This window comes from Pteropus medius, unplaced genomic scaffold (genome assembly GCF_902729225.1).
Source record: "Pteropus medius unplaced genomic scaffold, Ma_sr-lr_union100, whole genome shotgun sequence".
NCBI lineage: Eukaryota > Metazoa > Chordata > Mammalia > Chiroptera > Pteropodidae > Pteropus > Pteropus medius.
Genome location: NW_024350397.1, coordinates 6,313,057 through 6,330,216, shown reverse-complemented (window position 1 = coordinate 6,330,216; position 17,160 = coordinate 6,313,057). Strand labels below are relative to the sequence as shown.

Here is a 17,160-nt window from a genome sequence, read left to right as displayed (position 1 = left end):
AAAAAAAAAAAAAAAAGATATTATCTTACATAAATATAGCATAATTATCAGGAAGTGAAAATAGGTTCAGTATTAATATTTAATCTATGGACCTTTCACAGATTTTTTCCAATTTTCTCAATAATATACTTTATAGGCAAAGAAAATCCAAGGTGATGTGTTGGGTCCACTTATCCTATTTCTTTAGTCTCCTTTAACGTGGGACATTTCTTGGGACTTCCTTTGCCTTTCATGACATGTACATTATGCCATCATCCCTAAATTACATGTACATTTTGAAGAGTATAGATCAGTTATTTGTAGACTTTCTCTCAGTTTAGGTTTGTAGAATGATTCCTCATAAGCAGCTTCAGGTTATGCCATTCGGGCAAAAATGTCACCCAAGTGATGCTGAGATCTGGCCAATACAGCAAATCTGGAGGCACGTGCCTTATTCCATTACTGGCACTATTGACCTTGATCAGGTGGTTGAGAAGTGTCTGCCAGGTTTGTCCACAGTAAAATCACTATTTAACCTTTGTATTTCACAAATGTCTTGTGTGGATATACTTTGAGATGCTACATATTTGGTTACTCTTCAAAAATGTCACCCATGTCTTTTTGACGTGTCCCCATTATTCTCTGAGCCTTTTCTTCTTCTCTGGACAAGATGTTCCAAGCTCATCTTGCAACTTTCTGAAACAGCACCGATATCAGCCAATTTATCATAGAAGCCCTGGTTCCTTTTAGGGGACAATGATATTTAGAAACCAAGATCTGGGCACTGGTCGTGATGGGTGTGCATATTGCTCTTGGGATTGTCATTGCTCATTTGCACCCTCAGAGAACAGTGAAGAGTTACATGTGAATACATAAGTACACATACAGGCATGCATGCATTCATCTATAGTTCTGTATCAAAATCTATTGAAACCGTGAATTCTTACCAATTATTACAATTTCAGTTGAATTCCACATGGTTCATTCTAGTTTTTCCTTTTTCAGATTTGTTAACACCCTTTTCTGAAAGTAAGCTAACTCCCATCCTCAGTATCTTTACTTGTTTGTTCAGTCTTCTTATGCAACCAGACTCTGTTGCCCCTGCCCCTATGCATATAGTTCTTCTTACTATAACTTGGATTCCAATACATCCCATTGGGTTGTCACCACTGTTGCCCTTCTCACTGAGTTCCCTCTTCGCCCCATTCTTTTTCAGAAACCCTATACAGGGGCACCTCTTCTGCAGGTGATTTACCTCTATTGGGCTCTGAAAATGCTGGGCTGTCCTTCTGCCCCTGTGTGGATGCCTCCTGACCTTGTTGTGTCTTTGATACGTCATCCTTTGTCGCTCACCTTTCTAGAATGCTCTGACTTGAGCTCTAACACTGTGCAGGGTGGCCTTTCCACACTTATACCTTCCTCTTTCTTTCTAGGCTCCGACACCTCACTCTAGTCCACTGCAGCTTCCTGTTTTGTCACATGCTTTTAAACTAAAATGTTTGGGAAGAGAAAGAAGACTGGTGTTGGGCTCTATACACCTTTTATAATCATCTTGTCAATCTCTACAAATATAAAGCCAGGGTTTTGATTGGAATTGTGTTGAATCTATAAAGAAACTGGAGAAAAGCCAGTTATAATATTGAATTTTCCAAACTTAATATTTTAATAGTCTGTCCGAATAACTGTCAATATTGAAAATAGAGGTCTTGCATCTATGTTTTAGATTTATTCCCAGTTATCTGATACTTTTGATCCTATTATAATTTTTAATTTAAAATCAATTTTACTTCCTGTTTGTTGCTACCTGACAGAAATAACATTAATATTTTACATTTTGAGCTTGGATTCAGCTTCTTGCTAAATATCATATTTTTTTCTAACTCGAATGTCATATCTGTAGATTCTTGTGGATTTTCTTCATGTACAGATATGGAATCTCTACATAGTGACAATTTTGTTTTTCACTTTCCAATTCCTAGAGTTTTAATTTCTTTTTCTTTCTTACTGCAATAATGTGCTTGAACAGAAGTGAGGATAGTAGGTATCCATGTCTTGTTGAAATTGCAAAGAAGAAACAAAATATCTTTCTCTCATTATATAAATAGTGGGTTTTTTAAAGCAAATGTCCTATATTAGTATATTAGTTTCCTATTGCTGTGTAACAGATCACCACCAACTTAGCAACTTAAAACCACACATATTTATTATGTCACAGTTTCATGGATCAGGAGTCTGGGCATAGCTTAGCTGGGTCCTTTGCTCAGGGCCTCACAGTCATGATGTCGGTTGAGCTACATTGTCATTTGGAAGATCAAATAGGGAAGAATTTGCTTTGAACCTCATTTAGTTTGTTGGCAGAATTTATTTCCTTGGACTGTGTGACTAGCATTTATTTCCCAGTAATTTGCTGGCTCTCGAGTGGAGGCTGCCCTCAGGTCCTAGTGGTGGCCTGCAGTTCCTACAAGGCTTGTCTTAGCCTGGTTGGGCTGCTATAACAAAATGTCATAAAGTCAGAAAGAACAGAAATTTATTTCTCACAGTTCTGTGGTCTGGGAAGTCTCAGACCAAGGCAGCTGCAGATTCAGTGTTTGGCGATGGCCCACTTCCTGGTTCATGGAGAGTGGTCTTCCTGTGGCACATGGCAGAGAGGCAAGAGGTGTCTCAATCTTCTTTTTTGAGGGCACTGGTTCCATTTCTGAGAGCTCCATCCTCATGCCCTTTTCTCTCCTGAAGACCCCACTTCCAAATACTATTACACTAGGCATTAGCATTTAACATATGAATATGGATGAGAAAGGGAAAAGCATTGATCTATAGCAAAGCCATTCACAGTTCTTGGCCATGTGGGCCCACCCAATACTGCTGCTTGCTTCATGAGGCCAGCCAGGAAAATCTCTCACTCCAGGGAGGGCTCAGTCTTCTCTTAAGGATTTTCGACTGATTAAATCAAGTTCACCCAGCATTATCTCCTTTTGATTAACTCAAAATTAACTTAATTAGATCTGCAACATTCCTTGCCACTTGTCATATTCTAATGGCTAGGGGCAAGTCACAAATCCTGCCCACACTCAAGAGCAAAGGATTATAAAAAGGTGAAAACAGCCATAGGCAGATATTACGAGGTTATCCTTGGGTCTGTCTGCTACAATTATGTTAAGAAATTTCCCTTATAATACTAGTTATGTGCATTTTATCATGAATGAATGTTAAATTTTACTTGCTGCTTATTTTGCATATTTGAGATGATAATTTTTTAATTGTTTATGTGAATCATGTTGTTTGCTCTTGTTAAATCAATCTTTCATTTCTTAGATAAACTGAACTTGGTTATGATATTTTCTTGTTGGTTTGTTTTTTACACAGCTATTCTTGGTATGCTAATGCTTTTGTTAGAACTTTTTCATTTCTGTTCATGGATAATGAGAATACAAAACATTTTTAATACTTTAAGTCCATTTACACTTCTCCAAACTTATGTGTATTGTGCTTTCTATTTGTCTTGTATCTTTTGAAAACACTAGGTATGTTTATAACTTTTACATGACACTGTCAATGTTCATTTCAATGCACCAATGTATTTAACTCTTTCTTTCCTCTATTTTTCTTACATCTCAGAACATTCTTCTGGGGTCATTCTCCTGTTTGTAGTGTACAGTTTTTAGAATTCTCATCAGTGAGAACTGCATGAAAATGAATCTCTGTTTAAAAATATTTTTCTTTCTTTTTACTCTTGGCACATATTTTTACTGCATACAGCATTCTGGGTTGCTAGTTACTGTCTTGATGACATGTAAGACCTCATTTTGGCTGGGTTTGGGCTTCTGTAATTGCTACTGAGAAATTGATTCTCCAACTGTTCTTCTTTTGAACATAATCTATTCCCTAACCTGTCCCTGTTCCTCACAATCTTTGATTTCTTTAAGACGTTATTCTTAATTTTAGGTTCATGAATCAGAAGCAAAATAATATTCAAAGACTAGGGCTTTCGTAGAGCCAGGACAGGAGGGTCCGTGACCTTAGAACTTTGCAATGGCCTATTTTATGCCATATGATTGTGGAGACTTTTTTTTTTTTTTTTAATTTATGCCCTCACGTGACCCCTGACCAACACTTTACATCTCAGGCAATGTGAAATTTTGACACTGTTGAATCACTGGGAAGCGGCTGTTATTATACAACCAATGCTGGGACAGATGTTGATCTTAAGCTACTTACTGGTGTTCAGTCATGGTGCCTAGCAGGGGCTGGCTTTAGAACTTGGATTACTAGTTTCGCTTTTAAATACGCTTGTGTTTAACATACTTCACAGAGTCTCTGTGGACAGTGGGCCTCCGGGACCTAAGTAACAAGTGCAGTTGAGGTAAGGATTCTTATTTTAAAAAGGGAATCTTAGTTAGGAATAATTATTTGCTGCTTTTACATCTAAATTTTCAACCAGGTCTGCAGGCCAGAATTTTATTGGAATAAATTTCATATGTGAGCTTAAGAATTAGTGTGTAAGTGAACTTTAAATATGTGTATAGGTGTAGGTTGGCCATTCCCATTTTTAAGGTGTTTTGAACTGAATTCAGAACCAAGTGAAGAATCTATGGAGGGGCCAACCTGTGGATACACACAGTTTACAAACAAGGTTTTAAGAGTCATTCCCCACTTTGTAGTTTTAAGTTGGCTATGGATTTGTTCCTTTACATGAACTCCAACCTTGGTTTTAGACTTCTGAGACTTAAATTGTGGCTTCGACCATTAAAAGGGTGGCAAAATTAAGAAAACAAAAGCAAAACAAAGAAAAAAAAATACCGTGACACATTCATGAGTTGAGGTAGAAGATTGCCTCAGTGAAGTTACAATTGCCCAAAGCCCCCAAATAATTCATCAAGCCTGTGCCAGAAGGGCTTAGTCTCAAGGAACGAGCTTTGCTTAGGAGGGCAAAGAGATACCAGTGTGGTTTGTAAAGTGTGCTTCGACCCTGCTATACGAATAAGTGCAATAAAATAATAACAGAATAACGAAATTCGGGTTAATTTAGAAGAAGGAGGCAAAAGATTTCCTTATGAGAAAGAATGAGATTTTGAGGTTAGACTCAACAGGTGTGAAGGGCAATTGAGCTTCATGAAGTCATGAGAGACGGATGTGGATGATCTTCCTGCTCTTAAGGAGGGTGTCAGAAAAGGGGTTGTGTTTTCGTTGTTACTAAATCAGAAAGAGTGACTGGGTCCCATACAATTTAGAAAGGAAAAGAGGCAGGATCTCCGCTGACTAGAGGGTGGCTCAGAAAGACACCGCCCCACCAGGAGCAAGGAGGAACTTCCAATCAAATATCCAAACAACAATGTGAATTGGTAACAGAGTATCGAAATAGGGTTGCCAGGGGAAGTCAGCGTAGATCAGTGTAAAAACTCAAAAAGTTAGTGACTTTTAAGGTGACTGCTTATTGTAAGCTGTACCTTCATGAAATGATGGTTAGGTTTTACAGGGAGGCACTGAAAAGATGAACCACATTGGATGGAGGAGGGTAGAAGAAAAGATTGCACTATTGACTGATTTTGTACTAGAGGTTGGTCTACTGATGAAAGGATCTCTTCTGGGAGGGATTAGGTAACCCAGGAAAGCTGGATGTGGACAAAATTTGTTTAAACAACAGATGTTTTTTCAGACCCCCAACTTACTGCTGTTACATATCCCACTATGTAAATTGCATAAAACAAAATCTAGAGGAATATATTAGAAAAAAAAATATGTGGCAAATAGCAATGGGAAAGAAAAAGAAAGCCCTCAGATCCGGTAAACATCATGGTCCTATTTGGTAGAGAAGGAAATAAGCTTATCAGGTAAGTTAAACAACTAAGTCTTCCTGAAAATACTGGTAGAGAAAGCTAAAGCTGGTAGAGGCATATACTCAAAGGATGTAGCAGATAGAAATGATATACAGACAGGGACATGCAAAACCACAGGAAACTTTTCTCTTGAGTAGTAATGACACAGGAGACCACTGGGGGCGCAATTCATCAAAACCAACTTTATTCCGGAACTTGCTGTGATTCACCAACTGAAACTGTTCTGGATCGAAGCTGTCAGGAGAACGTTCCCTGGGAGGCAGGTGTCCCAGGCATAAGCAATTCCATCGTGAGTAGCAGCAGCCACTGTGGCTCAGGACCACAAATACTGGTTCAGAAAAGAGTGTGGAAACTGGGTCTCGAGGTGGAGCCACACACAATGCACCATTAGAATTACAGAAAGCGGGCAATGTAGAAGTCAAAAATGAGATACTGAGAAGCATGAAGGAGAGAGGGGTCCTCTTGATATTTCTCCTTAAAATTTCGACAAATTGAACAAGTACAATCCAACGGAAAACACTCAGCCCAACACACAATCACGTCTGAGAGATCTGCGCACCAGAGCATCTGAAGGCGAGACAATTAGGCAAACAAGGGAGGAGATGAGGGAGAGGAGCAGAGATCTGTGCTTCGCCCTGTGCTCCCTGCAGGTCTCGGAGAGAAGGGAGAAATTAGGTGATGCTGTGCACTTTCTGAGCCCTAAGTATTCCTGCCTGAGTGATCAGCATAGACTACACAGCAGAGCCCGGTGATCAGACAGAATACAAAAGGGCAAAAGTTGTGTTTTAATAAATGCCATCGACAGGCAGAAAGCTGAGTGACGAACCCTGGCCACCTCTCCCCACCATGTCAGAGCTTTCATCTCTCTCATTGTTAACAGCGGGCCCCAGGGAAACTGCAGCAGTAAGTACCTGGGGAACTGAGGAGATGCACACTGTGTCTGGTCCCAGTGACAGAGGTGGAGATATAGAGTCCAGGAAGCTGAAGATTGATGGCCAGCATTACTGGAATGTAAACAGGCACATCAATGGCCATACCGGCCCCACCCCCACCCATCCAGGCTTACTCCGGAGGGCCACTAGGGCAGCACAGCACAGCACCGCATCTGACTGCTGGAGCAGCACCGGGACTTCAGGGGCTCTTTAGAAGCTCGGATCCCCATTGTCATCACATTATCCCATGGGAGTGGAGCCCTGGGACTAAGGTGATCTGGTCACATTAGAAGGAAAAATTTTACACCTCCCAAACGAGATTAAGGGCGTCCCCCGCCCCACGCCCCCCTTTCCCTCCCCTCACACACACATTGCCCAGAAGCCGGGAGGGTCACTGGAGCCAGTGCCAGGGAGGAGGAGCACATGTGTGTGGCACTACCTACAGGAGGCTAAAAGAAAAAATATCTTCGCCTTATTCAGCTCCAATTTAAAAAAAAAAAAAAAAAAAATTGAAGCAGAGTACATTCCCATAAATGCTTAGGTGGAAAAATAATGCATCGAACACCATGAACAATGAAGGTGACAAGGCAACTCAGAAAGAAAATGAAAAAGCTCCAGAAAATATACGTAGAGATATAGAAATATACGATTTAAATGAAAGAGAATTCAAAACAGCACTTTTGAAAAAACTCAACAAGATGCAAGAAAATTCTGATAGGGAGTTAAGTGAACTCAGAATCAAAATCGATGAACAACAAGAATGCTTTATCAAAGAGATTGAAACTCTGAAAAAGAACCAAATAAATCTTCTGGAGCTGAAGAATTCAATAAAAGAGATGAAGAATGAAATAGCAAGCTTAGGACATAGAGCTGACCAGAGGAGGAATGAATTAAGGATATCGAAGACAGAAATCTGGAAATAATGCAGATGGAAGATGAAAGACTTGAGACTGAAGAAAAATGAAAGAATTTTACAAGAACTTATACCATCAGAAAAAGCAATGTAAGGCTAATGAGTATCCAGGGAGTAGAGAAGGAGAAGAGAACAGAGAGCCTATTCAAACAAATAGTTGACAAGAATTTCCCAAACCTATAGAGAGAACTGGATCTTTGAACCCAAAAAAGAAAAAGGACATCTAATTATCTCAATCCAGCAAAACCTTCTCCAAGACACATTATAAAAATTGTCTAAATTAATGACAAAGAAAGAATTCTCAAGGCAGCCAGGGGAGAAAAAAAATAACTTATAAAGGAAAACCCATTAGATTATTACCAGACTTCTCAGCACAAACCTTACAGGCTAGGAGGGAGTAAAATCAAATATGCAAACGATTGAAGAAAGAAATTAACAGCCAAGAAAAATATATTGAACAAAGTTCTCCTTTAGATATGAAGGAGAAATAAGACCTTTTTAGACAAACAAAAGCTGAGGGAAATTTCCACAACAAGGCCTGCGTTACAGGATATACTGAAGGAGGTAATGCCACATGAAACAAAAGGTCAAAAATATACATAACTATGAGTAAGATGACCAATAGGCAAACAGAAGCAGAAAAATGCAACCCTTATGAAGAACAGGGTATTATAAGCTTAAATGTTATATAATGGTTAAAGGTTAAAAAAATAAAAAGCACTTTAAAAAGAGAAGAAGCCAACAGCTATTGCAATGTTCAGTATAAATAAGGATCATTTAAGACAAAAACAGAAAAAGGGAAGGAGTAAATATTCAAAACTGCAAAGGGGGATAGAGATAAGGTGCATGCAGAAGAAAAAGGACTACTGTATATATATAAATTTCCTTTATATAAACTCAATGGTAACCACACACAAAAATAATCAGAACTGAGACACATAACATAAAACAAGGGGGAGAGGAAAAACCATAAAACACCACCAAATTAAAATAACAGACAGAAACATAAAGACAAAACAAAACACAAAAAACAATGGTGACATCAAGCTACCACAAAACAAAAGATAAAATGACTTAAGACAATCTCATATTTCAATAATTACCCTAAATATGAATGGACTGAACTCACCAATAAAAAGGCACAGAGTAGCAAATTGAATCAAAAAACAAAACAAAACCATATGCTGCCATCAAGAGACACATCTCAGCTGCAAAGACAAATATAGACTCAAAGTGAAGGGGTCGAAAAACGATACTCCAAGCAAATGCATCCAGAAAAAAGGGGGTGTAGCTGTACTTATATCTGACAAAATAGCTTTCAAGAATAAAAGTAACAAGAGACAATGATAAAAATTTCATAATGATAAAGGGGACCGTACATCAAGAAGAAATAACATTTATCCATATATTGTCCCAATCAGGGAGCACCAAAATATATAAAGCAACTACTAACAGAACAAAAGGGAGAAATTGACATAGACACCATTATAATAAGAGACCTAAATACTCCATCAAAAGCTATAGATAGATCATACAAACAGAAAATCAATAAGGAAATATCATCCTTAAATGACACATTAGACCAATTTGACATAATCAACATTTACAGAGCCTTTCACCCAAAATATCAGATTATACATTCTTCTCTACAGTCCCAAAAATAGATCATATGTTGGGACACAAAACTAGCATCAATAAATGTAAGAAGTTTCAAATCATACCAAACATATTCTCTGACCATAATGCTTTGAAACTAGAGATAAACTGTAAAAAGAAAACAGGAAGAACCACAAATATGTAGAGATTAAACAACATGCTACAAAAGAATAACTGGGTCATAGAAGAAATAAAAGGAGAGATCAAGAGATACATAGAAATAAACAAGAATAAAAATACAGCATATCAAAGCTTTTGGGATTCAGCAAAAGCAATAGTAAGTGGAAAGTTCATATCCATACAAGCCTATCTCAAAAACAAGAAAAATCCCAAATAAACAACCTAACAGTTCATCTTTTAAAAACTAGAAAGAAAAAAGAACCAACGAAGCCCAAAGTCAGCAGAATGAAGGAAATAATAGAAATTAGAGCAGAATTAAATAAAATTGAGAACAAAAAGACAATAGAAAAAATAAATGTAACAAAGAGCTGGTTCTTTGAGAAGATTAATAAAATTGGCAAACCCCTGGCTAGACTCACAGAAAGAGAAAGAGTACAAATAAAAAAAATCAGAAATGAAAGAGGAAAAGGTATGACAGATACCACCAAAATACAAAAAAATCATACTAGAATACTATGAAAAATTATACACCACCAAATTTAATAACCTAGAAGAAATGGACAAGTTCTTAGAAATATACAATCATCTTAGATTAAATCATGAAGAAGTGGAAAATCGAAATAGACCAATCAACAGTATGGAAATTAATATAATCGTCAAAAACCCCAAACAGTAAAAGTCCAGGACCAGATGGCTTCACTACCAAATTTTACCAGTCAAAGATTTAATACCTGTTCTTCTCAAACTTTTCCCAAAAATTGAAGAAGAGGCCATACTTCCTAACTCATTTTATGAGCCCTGATACCGAAACCTGATAAAGAAAATACAAAAAAAAAAAACCCCAAAAACAACAAAACTATAGACAAATATCTCTCATAAACACAGATGCAAAAATCCTAAATAAAATACTAGCAAACCAAATACAAGAACACATTTAAAAGATTATACATAATCAAGTGGGCTTCATCCCAGGGGCACAGGTATTGTTTAACATATGCAAATGGTTTTATGCGATACACCATAAAAACAAAGGATAAAAATCATATGATCAATAGGCACAAAAAGAACATATGACAGGATACAGCATCCATTTATGAGTAAAACACTTAATAAAATGAATATAGAAGGAAAGAATCTTAACATAATAAAGACCATATATAACAAACCCTCAGCTAATATTGTACTTAATGATGAAAAACTAAAAGCCTTCCTCTAAGATCAGAAACAGGACAAGGCTGTCGTCTCACCACTGTTATTCAATATAGTGTTGGAAGTTCTGGCTAAAGCAATCAGGTAAGAGAAAGAAATAAAACGTTTCCAAATTGGGAATGAAGAAGCAAAAAGGTCACTTTTTGCAGATGAAAACCCTAAAGACTCCCCTAAAAAAAAAAAAAAACTATTAGAAACAATAAACAAATACAGTAAAGTTGCAGAATAGAAAAACTAATATACAAAGAGCCATAGTGTTCCTATACACTAACAATGAATTTCAAAAAAGAAATAAAAATTTTTTTTGTAATTGCAACCAGAAGAATAAAATACTTAACAAATAGAAATAAACCTAACAAAGCATGTGAAGGACCTATACACTGAAAACATTAAGACATTATTAAAAGAAATTGAAGAAGATACAAAAAAATTGGAAAGATATTCCGTGTCACGGAATGGAAGAATCAACATAGTTAAAATGATCATATTATTCAAACCATTATATAGATTTAATGTAATCTCCATCAAAATTTCAAAAGCATTTTTTAAATTTTTTAAATTTTAAAATTTTATGTATTTTATTTTATTATTAGTTTTAAGTACCTAGTACATTTTTCCCCGTCTTTATTTTATTTTATTTTATTTTTTACAGAAGTCTCTTTAACATTTCTTGTAATACTGGCTTGTTGGTAATGAATTCCTTAAGTCTTTCCCTGTCTGGGGAGCTCTTTATCTCTCCTTCCATTTTAATTGAAAGCCTTGCTGGTAGAGTATTTTCGGTTGTAGATTCTTGTTTTTCATAGCTTTGAATATTTCTTGCCAATCTCTTTGGCCTGAAAAGTTTCTGTTGAAAAATCAGTAGACATTTTTATGGGGTCACACTTGTAACTAGCTGCCTTTCTACCTGGTGTTTTTAAGATTCTCTCTTTGTCTTTGACTTTTGGCCTTTTTACTGTGATGTGTATAGGTGTGGGTCTGTTTGGTTTCCTCTTATTTGGGACTCTTTGCGCTGAACTTGTATGTTTAATTATTTTGCCGGATTAGGGAAGTTTTCTATCTTAATTCTTCAAATAGGTTCTCAATCCCCTACTCTCTCCCTTCTCCTTCTGGTACTCCTATGATGCAGATATTGTTACACTTCATGTTGTCCAAGAGGTCTCTTTAAACTATCCTCATTTTTTAAAATTCTTTTTTCTTTTTGCAGTACTGATTGGGTGTTTTCTGCTACCTCGTCTTCCAGCTTGCTGATCTGATCTTCTGCTTTATCCAATCTATTGTTGATTCCATCTAGTGTATTCTTCATCTGCTATTGTATTCTTCATTTCTGATTGGTTCTTCTTTATGGTTTCTATGTGTGTTGTTTTTTTTTTTTATGCATACTATCTCTCTGTCGAAGTTCTCATTGAGATCATGTATTCTCCCCCTAAGTTCATTGAGCATCTTATAGCCATTATTTTGAACTCTGTCTCTGGTAGGTTGCTTGCCTCCATTTTGTTTAGATTATTTTCTGGATTTTTCTCCTGTTGTTTCATTTGTGGCCTGTTTCTTTGTTTTCTCATTTTATTTGGCTCTCTGTGCTTCTGTGTTTCTATAGTTTAGGAAGATTCGTATTATCTCTCAGCCTTGGCCAGATGGCCTGATGTAGCAGATGTCCTTTGTGGCCCAGTGGCACAATGTCCTGTGCCAGGGATCTGGACGTAATCTTTGTGCGGGTTGTGTGTGTGTTCTTCTGTTGTAGCTAAGCCTGTATTGCTGTTAGCACATCAATGGATAGGATTAATGCTCAGGATTACTTACTGTGGGAATTGGCTATGCCCATAAGGTATGTGTTGCTGTGTGGGGGCTGTCCCCTCTGAGTGGGATCTGCCCTAACAGGCCTATGTACTTGTTGAGAACACCCTTTGGATGTACTGCTTATGGGGCTAGTCAGGTGTTGCTCTGTTGCAGTCTAGCACCAGCCTCTGGGTGTGCTGATTTTGCGGCCCCTTGGGAGGGGCTCGCAGTAGGCCAAGGTCAGCCACTGCATTTTCTTGCTCAGGGCTACCTAATGAGAGAAACAAAGCAATCTGCAGATGATTGTTGCCTATGCTGGATCTATAGGTAAGTGGAAGAGACAATGCTGTAAGCTGATGTCTGGTTACCCCCAGTAACCAGACATCTGGGATGGTTTAGCAGAAAGATCAGTGCTTCTCAAGGCCTGAAGCTGCCTATCAGTACCTATAAGACTCCACAACTGGAAGAGCCTCTGGGTAACATTCAAGTTGGGTAGTGTGGGGACTCAGGGAGTCACCTGGATATATTGAGCAGATTTCCCCCTGCCACTGAAGTGTCAGTTTACATGCCAGCACTGTCTCTGTGGCTCCCTGTATAAGTCTTAGATCACAGCAAGGCCAGCCACTACCCATCTCAGACCTGCAAACACCTAAGATCTATTCAAGAAATACTGTATCTCGGGGGCGGGGATTTGTGGCCTGCCACCAAAAGTCTCTCCCGAGATGCATGGACTTTGCATGGGCTGCATGAACTGAATGCCTTGTTTTCTGTCAAATTCATGTCCCAAAGAAACACAGGATGGGACTGGGTTGCCTGGGAATAAGCTTGCCACAGGTAATTTGTGGGTTTGGTGAGGCGGGGTCTCAGGGAGACAAAGGGCCATTGGGCCAGTGCAGCCTCAGCGTTGCTGCAAATTCTGAGTTCTCAGGTTCCTGCAAAAGTCGCAGATCATGGAGAGACCAGCTGCTGTCTGGGACAGGCCCACAGACTCCTGAAATCTACCCAAGCAATACTGCAACTCGTGTAGGAAACAACGATCCACCCGCAACTATTTTTCCCAAAATGCGCGCCCAGCACTGGCTGAGGTCTGTTGCCTGCACAGAATGTTCAGCCCCACAAAGGGGCAGGACCGGGGTTGCTGCCAGGCGACATGCCACCCTGGGAAATCTGTGAGTTGAGTAGGCCAGGCCGATCTCACTGGGCATATTCAGCTTCAGCCTGCGGGAGGAGGGTTCGGTACAGGCAAGCTGGCACCCATCTGCAGACAGCCCTGTATGGAGTCCCAACTAAGGCACAATGGTGGCTGCTCTCCCAGTCTATGCTCCAGCACGTAATGCAGCCTTTCCCCATATGAGTCTTGCACCTCCCAAGCCTTCATCCCTCTGCCAGCACCCAGGGTGTGTGTTCATGCGCAAGAAAGTCTGTGCATAGGCCCTTTAAAGGAGGCATCTGGGTTTTCAGTCTCCTTCCATTTTACCTGGACTGCCAGAATCTCTACGGATTTTTGCAGTCAAATTTTTTAGGAACGCCTCTACCCTGGGCTGAGGAGCCCCCATACGGAGATAGGACCCCTCTCTACTCAGAGGGGCTTCTTCAGCTGCACTCTTCCTCCCAGCGCTCCACCACATGCAGGTGTGGGCTCAGCTTGTTTCGCACCTTCGCCCCTCCTACTGGTTTCAATATAGCTCCTTTATATCATCAGAGGTATATGTTATGATCAACTCGATGTCAGGTCATTCTCCACATTGATTATTTTATAATTTGGTTGTAATTTAAGTGCGGTCCTGAAAGGAGGTAAACCTCACTTTTAACTAATCTGCCATCTTGATCCACCTCTTCAGAAACATTTTTTAAAAAATAGAACAAAAAAATCAGATTTGTATGGAAGCACCTAAGACCCCAAATAGCCAAAGAAATCCTGAGGGAAAAGAACAAGGCTGGAGGTATCACTCTACCTGACATCAAATTGTACTACAAGGTGACAATAATCAAAACAGCATGGTATTGGCAGAAAAACAGACACACTGAGTGGTGAAACAAATTGAGAGTCCAGAATTAAACCCTCGTGTATATGGGCAAATAATTTTTGACAAAGGGCCAAAAACATACGGTGGAGAAAGGAAAGCCTCTTCAATAAATGGTGTTGGCAAAATTGGAAAGCCACCTGTAAAAGAGTGAAACTAGGCTGTCTATCACCATACACCAAAATGAACTCAAAATGGATCAAAGACCTGAATATAAGACTTGAAACAATAAATAATATTGAAGAAACGTAGGTTCTAAACTCACGGACCTTGGATTTACGGAGTATTTTATGAATTTATCCCCAGAATCAAGGGAAGTAAAGCCAAAATAAATGAATGAACTATAGGAAACTAAAAAGCTACTGCACAGAAAGAAAAACTGTCAACAAGGCAAAGAGGCAATCATCCAAATGGAAAAAGGTATTTTCAAGCAATGCCTCTGATAAGGGTCTATTATCTAAAATATATAAGGAATTCATACAATTTAACAATGAAAAAACAAACAATCCAATTAAAAAATGGACAAAGGCCCGAACAAACATTTTTCCCAAGAAAACATACAAATGGCCAACAAATATATGAACAGTTGTCCAACTTCACTAGCTATTAGAAAAATGCAAATCAAAAACTCTTTTTGATTTGAGATACCACAATGAGATACCACCTTATACCTTAGAATAGCAATCATCAACAAGATAAATAATAACAAGTGTTGGAGAGGTTGTGGGGAAAAAGGAACCCTCATACACTGCTGGTATGAATGTAAATTGGTACACCACTATGAAAAATAGTATGGAGGTTCCTCAAAAACTAAGAATAGTACTACCATATGACCAGCAATCCCTCTTCTGGGTCTTTACCCAACTAACTTGAAAACTTTTATCCTCAAAGATATATGCCCCCTGATGTTTATATCAGCATTATTCATGGTGGCTAAGACATGGAAACAACTGAATTGTCCTTCAATAGATGACTAGATGAAGAAGATGTGGTACACGAACAATAGAATATTACTCAGCCATAAAAAAAAAAAGATGAAATACTTCCCTTTGCAACATGGATAAATCTTGAGATTATCATGCTAAGTGAAATTAAGTCAGAAAAAGTTAAGAACTATATGATTTCACTCACATGTGGGATATAAATCTGAAAGAAACAAATGAACAAGACAAACAGAGACTCATGGACACAGCCGACAGTTTTGTGGTTACCAGAGGGAGGAGAGAAGGGGGGAGGTAGATAAAGGTAAAGGGGGTCAAACATATGGTGATGAAAGGAATTTAAATTTAGGTGGTGAACACACGATGCTATATACATATGACATATTAGTGAATTGTACACTGAGAACTTATATAATTTTATTAATCAATATTTCCCCAATAAATTTAATAAAAATGTATTTTAAAATAATAATATTCTTTATTTTTAGAGCAATTTTAGGTTCACAGAAAAGTTGAGCAAAAAATACAGAGAGTTCCTGTAAACTCCATATCATCATACACACAGTCTCCCTCATTGTTGACAGCCTGCATCAGGGATGTACATGTATTACAGTTGATGAACCTTCATTGACTCGTCATCATCACCCACAGCCCATAATTTACATTAAAGTTCACTCCTGCTGTTGCAGAGTCTATGGGTTTGACAAATGTATAATGTCTTGTGTCCACCAATACAGAATCATATAGAATAGTTTCACTACCCTAGAAATCCTCTGTGTTCGGCTTGTTCAGCCCTCTCTTCTACCTAACACCTGGAAACCACTGATCTTTTACTGTTTCCATAGTTTTGCCTTTTCCTGAATGTCCGATAGTAGGAATTATATAGTAGATATCTCTCTGAATGTTTAAAAAATTGAAAATCCAGGGTAATCAAATGTAGTTGTTTAAGATATTCTTTGTCCTTTGTGGGTTTTGTTTTGTTGTTGTTCCTCAGCATAAGATCTGATGACATAGGCCTTACAAGCTGAAAAGCATGATTTCTATAGACATTTGCCACATAATGTGGGGGCTGAGAAACAAGACATCACTCACTACTGTGTAGCAATAACTGATTGGACCCTCCTGCTCTGTGAGGCGGGTTCAGACAGACTCTCTAGCAATGAAAGGAAACCATCTCAAGAGTTTTTACTTTATAAAACTGGAATCACAAAGTCTTTTGAACTTATCCTGCACCTGGAAATAGGACCAGAAAGCATGTTCCCTATGTTTTGCCGTGCTGCAGAGTGCAGTACCTACCGACCACGTTTCCTAGATTGGGCATTTTCATCCTAAACTGAACAGGCTTGACGGAAGAGGTGGAGAAGGCGCAATGTGTTACAGCACAATAAGTATACCCTCCTCTAACTGCTCTTTATGGCAGGAGTCCAGAGAAATCATGCTACTGAAGTTTGACATTGTTCGTTTATGATACTGAATTCTACTAATGATACCATTTTGTCAGTTGGATGGGGTATGGTAAGATTATGATTATTATAAATAGCAGGTCACTTGTAGGTATCAAATTTTGAGAAATTTTATTCTTTTTCTTGCATTCGATATATACATATAGAGAGAGAGAGAGAGAGAGAGAGACAGAGAGAGAGAGACAGAGAGAGAGAAAGCAAAAATTCTTAAGGTATTAATTGCCTACCAATATTATCCTTCATATTTCTTCTATTATAGTATTCAGGTGTAGTTCTAAAGGAATAACTCAACACAGCATCAGTCTGATACTTTTAT

At 38.3% G+C, this 17,160-nt stretch overlaps 1 long non-coding RNA gene across 1 annotated transcript; it reads right to left on the bottom strand.

The window, feature by feature from the left end:
* Positions 1-5,975: 5,975 nt before the first annotated feature.
* On the bottom strand, positions 5,976-7,030 carry LOC120584080 (uncharacterized). Its single transcript, XR_005647955.1, has 2 exons — positions 6,725-7,030; positions 5,976-6,380 (listed from the first exon to the last, which is right to left on the bottom strand). It is a non-coding gene; the product is annotated as an uncharacterized LOC120584080 (long non-coding RNA).
* Between the last annotated feature and the right edge of the window lie 10,130 nt (positions 7,031-17,160).